At 43.3% G+C, this 11919-nt stretch overlaps 1 non-coding gene across 1 annotated transcript; it reads right to left on the bottom strand.

The window, feature by feature from the left end:
* Positions 1-11373: 11373 nt before the first annotated feature.
* Gm23786 lies at positions 11374-11492 on the bottom strand. The gene has a single exon (XR_003953221.1). It is a non-coding gene; the product is annotated as a small nucleolar RNA SNORA76 (small nucleolar RNA).
* Positions 11493-11919: the final 427 nt, after the last annotated feature.

The raw sequence follows: 11919 nt of genomic DNA, 5'->3' as shown, positions 1-11919 counted from the left end.
GGGGTGTGCGAGGGGGGCAGGGAAGCTGCAGCCGCCTTAGCAAAGCAAAATCTCAGAGCCAGTGAGGAAAATGGTTTCCTGGTCTCGAGAGATTACACTGCCCGCAAAGTCTCCCAGATAATCACGGCCACGCAGTTTTCTGCACCCCTCAAAGGCTCCCCCATTCAACTGTATCGAGGGCCCAGTCGAGCTCTGGTGACATTTGTCATAAGCGAAAGGGACCTTTAGGAGAGACCTTGGGCGGGTTTTTCTTTTTTCTCCCAGAAGCTGGGCAGACCTTTATTTAAGGCCTGCGATGGCGCAGGCCTTCAATCCGCCCCTCGTCGAAAGTTGACTTAAATGACTTTTTGTATGTTCACCTTTGTGCGTCCTTAACCTACTGGTTCTTTAGCTTCCTGCTGCTGCAGGGGATTTTGTGCCTGCCACTGCTTCCCTATCTCAGTTCCTGCCTAGGCCCCTGCTGAGTCATTCTTGTCACCTGAAGGGGTCCCATTTTGACCCTGCAGCTGGCTGCTGAACTGGAGAGAGCTGGGCTGGGCTAATCTAGGCCTGCATACCTGAGCTCTGCATTTCTCTGAAGCTTTTTAGCCTTGGGGGGGGGGGTGAAGAGAAAGCCACATGATCCCAGGGAGAAAAAGAGGGCCAGAGCAGAGGGGCCCAGGCGCCTACGCTTAAAGGGAACCACAGTCTACATCTAAACTCAGAGGCTCTCCTTGCAGAAACACCCCCGGAACATTTGTTCCCTTGATAGCTTTCCAAGTGCCTTCATGCTTAAACGCAACCATGCAGAGGCCTCGAGGATGCTCTCTTTTCTGATCGAGAAACCAACTCAGACGTTACTCTAGTATGTGACAGAAACAGTCACGTTCCCTTATATAGAAATTTACTGTCTTGGGTCTCTTGTTTTCCCATGTGGTACAATTCATTATTATAACGCCCTCCCTCCATGTCAGCTCCAAGAATCTTGCTGGTGACTAACGCTGAAGAGGTGGCTGGAGGCGGGAGGGGGGCGGTTAGAAGAGTGGAGTAGCATGGGTCCTCCGAGTTCTAGAACACTGGTGGTCAAACTTTTTTTTTTTGACAGGGGTCAGGCAGCCTTCGGTGTTGTAACACAACAGCCATAGAAAATATGGATAAGCCTGGCCATCTTCCAGCAAAACTATAGACACTGAAATCTGAACTCTGTGTACTTTTCACAGGTCACAAAATATTCTCTCTCTGTGTTTTTTTTTTCAATCACTTGGAAATGAAAAAAATCATGCTTTGCTTCAGGGCCATGCAAAAGCCCCTTGGTGGGCGAGATTTAAAGGACTGGAGCTTGTCCACCTTGTTCTAGAATAATTGTGTCCTACAGCTCTGCTTCAGCAGGAACTATGTGTACTCAGAGAAGACTTGAGAGGTGATTTCCTGTCAGTAATATAATTTGCTCATTTTGATGAGTAGTTATGATTTCTAAAATAAACGTTTAAAGGACTGAGCGAACCTGGTGTGTAATCCCAGTCCGTGGAAACTGGAGGTAGGTAGGTAGGAGGATCTTTGTTCAAAAGCCAGCCTGGAATGCCTAGGAACCTTGTCACAAAAAACAAGTAACTCTTCCCAGACAATATGAATTTAGTTTAAACTGTGTACACACAGAGGTGGGGGGGGGGTCGAGTAGAGGACGAGTGTGTGTGTGTGTGTGTGTGTGTGTGTGTGTGTGTGTGTGTTAGTCAGTCCTGGATATCTAATCCAGGGCCTTGCACATGGTAGGCAAATGTGCTTCACCTGAGTTTCCCAGCTAACTAAATTCTTTTATTTGGGGGGGGGGGGGCTGTTCCAAGACAGGGCTTCTCTATGTAGCCCTGGCTGTCCTGGAACTCACTCTGTAGACCAGGCTGGCCTCGAACTCAGAAATTTGCCTGCCTCTGCCTCCCAATGTGCTGGGATTAAAGGCGTGCGCCACCACTGCCCAACTAAATTCTTTATACTCTTTAGTTTACCTTCAAGACGTTGAGAAGAAAGCTTGGAGGGACAGACATTTCAGGAATTTTGAGATTATTCACATGCTATTGTACACTTAATCTGAAAGGTTCATAGAAACCATGTTTCATTAACTTTGGAATTTGTTTTTTTTTTTTTTTTGGCCTCTTTTTTAGGATAGGTTGTCCACAAACTTACTTTGTAGCCAAGGTTAGCCTTGAATTCCTGAATTCATTGTCCCCCAGATGCTGCAATTACAAGTGTCCATCACCACTTCCTGCTGGAACTGTTTTTTTTTACTGTTTTTGTTAAATTGAATACATTGGTACTAATCTATTTTTGTGTGTTTTTTTCCCCCCATAAAAATCTAACACCAGTCTTCTGTTTTGAGTTGCTTAACTGTTCGGTTTTGTTTTGCCTGTCTCCCCAGGCTCTTAGCCGTGCTCTTGGTCTTCCTTGGCGCTTTTTCTGTGGTTATTTCCTTGTTTTTCCTCTGTAGGTTAAGTCCTAGTGGAAAGAAAGTACAACTCGTTTTAGGCGTGAGACGTGGGTTTTGTTAACTAAGACAGGTCCTGTTTACGGATCTTTGAAGATGCCTCAGTGGATAAGAGTGTTTGCTGTGCGAGAGGACTTTGAGTTTTAGTCCCCGGCACTCAGCAGGCTCAGGACGTGTCTTCACTTGCCGTGTCACAACAATGCGGGGTGGGGGACTGCAGTGACAGATAAATCCTGGGAGCTCCCTAGCCAGCAAGCCAGCCTAGCTGAAACAGCAAGCTTCAGTTTGGTGAGAGTCCCTGCCTTAAAAAAAATGTGAAGAACAATAGAGAAAGACACCAAGGCCTCTGGGTGCACGTTTGTGCACGAGTGCCTACCACAAACACTACGAGTGTTTAGGTACCAGTTCTCGGTACTCAAAGTTGCCATAGCGTTCAGTCCCATTTTCTTTAAGCTTGACTGACAGTAAATTTTGTAGACTGGTCCATGCGTATATAAACCGAAACAAATGACGGGAAACAAGTGCTGATCTTTGGTATTGTGATGCACTCTGGTATTTTATTTCATGTTTTAAAAAGGCAGCTCACCTTCTACATTGATTGTGCCACTGCGTTGAGTCATTGAGTCAGAAGTTGAAGTATGAAAGACATTCCCATAGGTTTTGAACCTTTCGCTGTCCCTGATTACCCTTTATAAAACAGCAACAAGGCCTAATGTGTCTCCACGGGGAATTGTTTTTCTCTATCCAGTTTAGCTGTTTCTTTTGTTTCTCCCCACCTGACAAATGTTGGCTCGTGCTTGTGCTCTACACAGGATCATAAATTTGAGAACTTGGTTCCGTTAGAGCCTAGCTCCCGGATGAGAGCTTACCAGATGAAGAAGGAGAAGCAGAGCGAGCAGAAGGGTTTGGGGTTTTTTTTTTGGGGGGGTGCAGGGTTGTTTGTTTGTTTTTGGTTTGCTACAGTAAACAGTAATAGCACTTGAGGATAGATACGACTTGAGATTTGAATTTAATCAATCTTCCATCAAAACAACATGTATGTTAGGATGAAGTGCTTCCTGGAAACATGAAAGAGCAACAATAGCAGAAGTGATTTTATGTTTATCAGAAACACTGTCACACTAGCTGAGGGCCTAAGTATCAGGCATGCAGAAATGACTTTGGAATCCCTACTGTGTGCCAAACTTTGCTGTAGGAATTTGAGCCAGAGAAGAAGAGGAAGTCCTGGGATCCCACTCTTTGTTCTGTTGGTAATTGCTTGTTTTTCTGGGGCTCTAAGGCTGCAGGGGAGCGATTACTTAGCATGTCAAAGGCTCCGAGTGGTAGCTCCAGCCCTGAGGAACAATACAACAAAGGAGCAAAGCTCCTTTGCCGAAAACTCTACAAATCACAAAACCAAAAGAACACCTATTTTAATTCAAGCTAAATTGTTTTCATTGGGTTCAAAGTCGGCTCAAGCGTTAAGCTGTTCTTTCCGAGGACCCAGGTTTGATTCCCAGCGCCATAAGGTGTGGCTCAAAACTGTCTGTAGCTCCAGCTCCAGGGAATCTGGCCTCCAAAAAACACCAGGCATGCTTGTGCTGCACATACAAATACATGTAGGCAAAGCACCCATGCACATTGTAGTGGCTATTCCTGGTTGTCAGCTTGACTCTATCTGAAATGAACTACAATCCAGAATTGGAGAGCTCACCTGTGATCCAGATCTTGAGGCTGGAAGACACAAGTTCCTGACCTGGTCTTCTTGGAATGGAGATCTTGAGGTATAATGGCTATGAAAAGCTTAGGTTCGGGGCTGGTGAGATGGCTCAGCAGGTAAGAGCACCCGACTGCTCTTCCGAAGGTCCAGAGTTCAAATCCCAGCAACCACATGGTGGCTCACAACCATCCGTAACAAGACCTGACTCCCTCTTCTGGTGTGTCTGAAGATAGCTACAGTGTACTTATATATAATAATAAATAAATCTTTAAAAAAAAAAAGCTTAGGTTCAGGCAAGGTAGTATATGCCTTGAATCCCAAGAGTTTGAGGCAAGGAGATCTCTGAGTTCAAGGTCAGCCTGGGATTAAAGCAAGTCCTAGGTCCAAGCATGGTGGAACACATCTTTAATCTGAGCCATACCTTCTCCTGGACATAAAGACATTGGAAGAAGGAAGATTCGATCTTCTTCACCTGCTTGCACTTACTTGCCAGCACACCTGCTGGCAACCTACTTCTACAGAAGAGCAGCTGAAACAACTAGCTTCGTGGGTCTGAGCAACTACTAGATTCTTGGACTTGCCATTCACAGCTGCCCATTGCTGGGGAGTTGTAAGTCATCATCATAGCAAATTCCCTTACTATATAAAGACTATACATAAGTTATGTAACTCTAGAGAACCCTGACTAATACATAAAAATTTTATCTTTTTTTTTTTATGGTTTTTCCAGACAGGGTTTCTCTGTGTAGCTCTGACTGTCCTGGAGCTCACTCTGTAGACCAGGCTGGCTTCGAACTCAGAGATCCACCTGCCTCTGCCTCCCAAGTGCTGGGATTAAAGGTGTGCGCCACCACCGCCCAGCCTATCTCTCTTACCTCTTAAAGTTTAAAAATTTTGCCAGGCAGTGGCAAAGAAGAAGTGGCTAAGCAAGAACTCTATTTACCACTGAGCTCCATCTGTAGCCCAGAATGATGCTTATTTTCTCCTTCATATACATTGACCTATTTTTCACATTTCCTCCAGTGGACACATTGCCCTTCTGAAAGCAGAAACATAACGCTATGCTCTTTGGAAAAGCTGTAGAAGGGAATGGCAGAGAAGTAATACAAATGAGAAGAATTGTCTTCGTGTGACAGAATTCCAAGTAATTATCTTCAATATTGTTTAATGTAATTATGCAAGAGAGTTGGAGGAAAATGATTATGATTGAAAATGCATTGTGCTTGTTTGAACTTTATACTCTTTCATTTACTGTTATGATCTTAGTTAAAGTAATTGTTTTCTATGCATACATGCATTAATATTTAACTTGTGGGGCTTCCTTGTGGGTTCTAAAAGGCCAGCTTATCCCTTTGTACTAGCTGTTAATGTTAAGCAACCCAGAGCTTCACACTGGTTCACTGGTGACAGCAAATAAAGGAAATGACCTAGATGGCAATCATTGGGCCTTACACTTAGAACCATTGGGGCGTAGTAAATAAATATTTGTCAAACGAAAAATAATGAATAAGAAACTCCTTCGGGGTTTGTCCTATCCAGTAAGCAACAATAATACGATATCACATGAGAAATGCTTTGGGTTTATTTTATTTCATTTTTGAGATGTGGCCCTGACTAGCCTGCCACCCGTATAGACCAGGCTAGCCTCAGACTTTTGGAACTCTTCCAGCTTTATCTCCCAGTATGGGATCATAGCCATGTGCCACCATGTCCAGCCCCATCTTCCTTTCCTTTCCTTTCCTTTCCTTTCCTTTCCTTTCCTTTCCTTTCCTTTCCTTTCCTTTCCTTCCTTTCTTTCTTTCTTTCTTTCTTCAGACAAGGTCTCACTATAGCCCAGGCTGGCCTTTGAGTCTGTGATTCTCCTTCCTTAACCTCCTGAGTGTTGCTGGGATTACAGGCCTGCATCAGTTCCAGATAAAACTTTATTTCCCTTTTAATTTTAATTGTCAGATGATATGATAATTATATATATATATATATATATATATATATATATATGGTATAATGTGATGTTTATGTTATGGAATGATTAAATCAAACCAATTAACAAATCTGTTGCATCAGATACCATTTTTGTGATGAAAACATTAAAAATCTACTCTTTTTGAAATTTTGAAATTCACAATGAATTGATGTTTTGTTTAGTTTAGTAGGGTTTTTTTGTGCCATTTCAATTACTGCAGTTTATTTCTCCCATTCAACTAGAGAATGTTTTATAGCATGAGTCTGAACTTTCTAACATGAGCAGATTGTATACAACACATTCTTTTTTTTTCCAGCACTGGAAACTGAACCCAGCGTTACACATGGCAAGTGAGTGTTCTATTCCTGAGCTAAGACATTCTCAACAAAAAGGCATTCTTCAGCCGGGCAGTGGTGGCACATGCCTTTAATCCCAGCACTTGGGAGGCAGAGGCAGGCAGATTTCTGAGTTCAAGGCCAGCCTGGTCTACAAAGTGAGTTCCAGGACAGCCAGGGATACACAGAGAAACCCTGTCTTGAAACCCCCGACCACCATCAAAAAAAGGGGATTCTTCTTTACAACTGAAGACCTCTTCTAAAGTTCACTGAAGGGCAAGTTTATTGTTGCCAGCTATCATCCAGTTCTTCCTACATGATATAGTTCTTTCAGGTGAACTAGTCTTCTAGAACCAGTCCCAGTGTATTTAAGAGGACTTGTCTATCAGGATGTTCAGCTCCCCACCAGCCAAGGTGTAGGCATCTGACCCCAGCAGGTCCCACCCTTCCTGGAATGTGTATTTGATGGATGTGAAAAGAAGAAGGACCCTCCAGCCTGTGGGACCCTCTTTCTCCCACCCTTTCCAGATTAACACTTTCAGTCCTGTGAGTTGCCCACCTCCTTCCAGAGATCCCTCCTTTTCCTGAAGGCAGCCCAAGTCTCCTTTTCTTGCTTATTGATGAAAAGAACTCCAGTATTTGCCTAGACTTGTCCCTTTCTGAATTCAAGCACATACCATCCCGCATAAGGATCATGACCCTGCGAGGTAAAGAGACCAACCTGGGCTACCTGTGTGAAAAAGTCGTATTAAATGAGAAATGTGCAAATTTTGTTTGTAATTGTATAGAACAGTTAACATTCTGGAAAAACAAAAGTCATGTTGAATATTTTAAATGGTCCCGATTCCATACAAACAGTTGGGGGTACACAACCTTCTAATAAAGGCTTAAAGCAGGAACAGAAAGACAACCCAGTTATTTATCACCACTTTCAATTCCCCTAGGACTGATATTAAGTTCAGGAAGCAGCTACCTTGCCTGGCTGTCTGCTGCAAAGCCTCACTGGAGACACTCCCATGGTCATACCTCAGATGTCCATAGCAGCTAGTAGTCAGCTTGGGTTCTGAGCGCATAAGGCATGGGGAAAACAACAGAAAGAAGACAGAGTCTTGAGCCATGAGGATTGAGAACCTGGCAAGGAGTAGTGCTTTTTCTTTCTCTTATATCCCAACAAAACCTTGTGTTAATGGCACCTAATGAGAGGACAATCTGCATGGGAATTTGGAGAAAGCAATTCATAGCACCAACATCTCTGAATGAAATAAACAATCTGTGAGCTGATGGGAGAGAGGCAAAAAAAATCTACCATAAATGCTCATCTCATTTTTAGGATCAGTAATAGATTTGAAAATACAATCCTCCAGCTAATTGGAAATTTTCAATGTGACCCTGACTGGATGTAAATTATGCTGTTATTGGACTATGCTTAAAGACCTAAGGGCACAAATTTGGAACCCATACATTTTCTAGCATTTAGTAATGGCATATGAACATATCAGTTGGGAAAATTGTCTCTCCATGCATACATATGAGGTGCAGGAGGTTCAGCAAGATTGTTCTGGTTATTTCAACGAGGAAACTGGCATTGATGTAAAGCTATCATAGCCATCAAAAGGTCTGTAATTGTAAGATCGTTTACAAATTCCTGTTGAAATTGCTTTCAAAATTCATTAGAAAAGTTCTGGGGATGTAACTTAGTAGTCACAACTGCCTAGTTTGAGCAGGTTCTAGGTTTAATTCCCAGCAACAAAATGGAGCTCTTGGAAGAAAAATAGATAAATTCATTATGATCATTGGAAAAAAATATGTTGAAAGGGAACTTATGCATATATCAGATGTATAAATCTATCAAACTAACAGACTTTCTTTGGAAAATTTGCAAAATTACTAAAAATGCTGAGATTAATCAATATAAGGTTAATTTTTGTTGTGGTTTTCTTTTTTAATTGTGTGTGTGTGTGTGTGTGTGTAGTTTTGCCCACATGAATCTCTGTACTATTTGCATGCCTGGTATCCTTGGAGATTAAAGGGGGTCTCAGATCCCCTAGAACCAAAGCTACAGAAGGTGGTAGTTGTCATGTGGTTTCATGGTAATGGAACCCAGGTCCTCTGGAAGAGCAAGCAGCCAGGGTTTTAACCACTGAACCTGAGCCATCTCTCCAGTTTCTTTGTTTGTTTGTTTGCTTCTTCCCTCTCCTTTTCCTTCCCTCCATCTTTCTTTCCTTCCCCTCTTCCTCTTTTTTGTTTTTTGTTTTTGTTTTTTTTTTGAGACAGGCTCTCTCTATGTAGCCCTGGCTCCCCTGGAACTTTAGACCAGACCAGGCTGGCCTCCAACTTACAGAGATTCACCTTCCTCTGCTTCCCAAGTCCTGGGATTAAAGGTGTGAGGCCTATGCCCAGGCTGCTTGGTTTCTTTTACAATGGGGACAAAACAAAACCTGGGATGAAAAATGTCTCTTTAAACTGGTGTGGTGGCGCACGCCTTTAATTCCAGCACTTGGAAGATAGAGGCAGGCGGATTTCTGAGTTCGAGGCCAGCCTGGTCTACAAAGTGAGTTCCTGGACAGCCAGGGCTATACATAGAAACCCTGTCTCGAAAAACCCCGAAAAAAAAAGAGAGAAAGAAAGAAAGAAAGAGAGAAAGAAAGAGAGAGAGAGAAAGAAAGAAAGATGTCTCTCTAGGCTCTGTGAAAGAACTTGTTGCCCAAGCATTATGGCCTGATTTCAATCTCTGGGACCCGTGGTAGAAGCAGAAATCCAACTCTCGAAAGTTGTCCTCAGACTTCCACACACCTAACATGCACATGTCTGCACTTGCTCCTGTGTGTGAGCTTTATTTATGATAGCCCCAAATTGAAATCAGCTTACAGTTGAGCTGGTGAAGAGTGAAACTAAATGGGACACATGCATGCCACCTATGCTACTGAGCAAGAACCAGGAGAAAACTGTGCTGGAGATGTGGTTCAGTTGGTAGAGCGCTGGCCTAGTAAATCAAAATCAGATAAGTGCATTTTATAGTTTTGTTCTGTTTTCCCACTGTATGTGCCAAGCTAGCCTAGGCTCTCCAGCTTCAGTGATTATCTTTTTCCCATTCCCATCTCCCAGGAGTGCTGAGACTAAGGAGTTCTACTTCAAATTCGGGCCCTCATGTTTTCGTGCCAAGTTCCTTACCCCCAGCCCTAAATACCTATTTTAAAACAAATTACAAGCCTTTCACCTCAGCTGTTGGCAGGCAGAGGCAGGCAGCTTTCAAGGCCGGCCTTGTATACAGAGTGAGTTCCAGGACAGCCAGGACTACACAGAGAAACCCTGCCTTGAAACTAAACAAGCAAACACCAAACCCCAGCTCCAAACAGTAAAAATCTCTGAGCTGAACTGGATGTGGTTGTATAAACCTGTGATCCCTGCACTGGAGATGTTTAGGGCAAGACGAAGAAGTTTTCAACACTAGCCAGGGCTACATAGCAAGACCATGTTTAAACAAATAAATAAGAACAAGATCAATGCTTGCCAGAGATGCAGAAAAAGGAAGAGGGTTGAATAGATGAGTCATGGAGGGCTTGGGGAAGCAGTAAAACTATTGTGCATGATCTTATAATTAGTGATGGGTACATGGCATGCATTTGCCAAAAGCTTTATCATACACAACCCAGAGATTGAGCCTTAATACAATGAATAGACATTAATGTAGCCTTACTGGCTCATTGGTTATAACCATTGTATCATATAAATGCAAGCTTAACTCGAGTATAGTTGAATTATTAGAGTGATTAACATGTGAATTAACATGAGCACCATTTTTGAGATGAGGGACAATTTGAGGACTTTATTTTTCCACTTAAATTGCACTGTAAACCTAAAACAACTATCCCATTAAAGACTATTAAAAATGTCTTAGTCTTTCCAGGTCTTAGTTTTTTCATCTCTGAAGTGGATACTTGAACCTGATTTCACGTTGGCTTTGAACTCCCATCTCAGTCCTCTGAGTGCTAGAATTACAAGCAAAGGCCACTATGCCTGGCTAAATTTAGTGTGTGTGTGTGTGTGTGTGTGTGTGTGTGTGTGTGTGTGTGTGTAAAGGCTCTCAGCCTTGGAGGCATGAGACTTCTTGCTCACGAGACAGACTAGGGGAATGCTGGCTGGTACAGCTTCTGCTAACTTTTCTTTGAATTTTCAAAACTCCGTTTTATTCAGAGATTTGGCAATCTAAGAAGACAGTGTCCTAACCTCCTGAAAATCTTGTCTTATCTACTCTGGGGAGGCAAGGGGTGGGGAGCAGGGGCAGGCCATCAATCATTCGACAGCTCTGTTTTGTCCCTCTGGTTAGGTGGTCAGTCACGTAGCCGAAACTTGTGATGCCTGTGCCTTTTCTGTTATCAACCCTTGGACTCTTCCCCGGGGCTCTTGAAACTTCAGTTTCTGCTGGTATCAGCCTTGCTGAGCTGGGAGAGGAGATAGCGCAGAACAAACAAACCATTAAAAGTGTTTACTGCTAAGCTAAGGAATAACATGTACGGGCTGATTCTTTTCTACAATATGGAGTACAAATATGTCTTTATAATAGAGAATGTAATAGTGTTCCCATGCATCCTGTCCCCCATCAAAGGGAAAAAGACACTGGAGCTCAGAGGGCAAGGGAGTTCTGGGAAGTATCGTCTGTGATTTGCAGCACTGACAGACAGGGCTGTGGGGTCAAGAAAGGGAAGAAAGGCCCTCTTCTGAGCTGAGGCATCCCAGCAATGCGGGTTTACTGTATAGTCTTGGGTAGCCAGGGCACAGCCTGGCAGATGTGTGATGCTGGGAGAGACATTTAGTTCACCAAGGATGGAACATAGCATGGGAAAGCCCTTTTGGTGGTGGTGGTGGTGGTGGTTTTTGTTTTTGTTTTTGTTTTGCTTTGTTTTGGTTTGGTTTGGTTTTTGCCTGTAGCTAGGTTAAAAGGGCCGCCTGGGAAAGACAGGCGGCCCCAGTTATGCGCCTGCAAAGTGCTATGGCGCCGCAGCTTAATCCCCGGCACTACAGGGGGCTCAAAGGCAGCACGTTGTTTGTTTGTGTGTGTTTTAAAGACAAGGTCTTACTATGTAGCCCTGGCTGTCCTGGAATTTAGTATGTAGACTAGGCTGGCCTCTTCCTTTCTCAAGTTCTGGGATTAAAGGGCACACACTACCATACCTGGTAGTAAGATAGTAAGAGAGCACTTTTGATTCATGCAGACCCACAAATGCTAATGTCACAGAGCTAAGCAGACTAGTTGGCAGTGGGCAAGGGTAGGCTATAAACATTCTCAACATAGTTCCCCCAAACCTCTCTCTCTTTTCAAGAGAAAAGTCATCATGGTGCTAATCTAGCTTTTCACTTGGGGGAATGGTTTAGCCCCTTACCGTCAATTTCTCATATCTATAATGTGAGGCTAGTGGCATGATCTTTGGATACCAGTATTTCTTCAGGTTATCTTTTTTTATTAGCT

Source organism: Mus musculus, chromosome X (genome assembly GCF_000001635.26).
Source record: "Mus musculus strain C57BL/6J chromosome X, GRCm38.p6 C57BL/6J".
Lineage (NCBI taxonomy): Eukaryota > Metazoa > Chordata > Mammalia > Rodentia > Muridae > Mus > Mus musculus.
The sequence above is the reverse complement of the archived record's forward strand: the minus strand, read 5'-3'. Positions and strand labels throughout refer to the sequence as shown.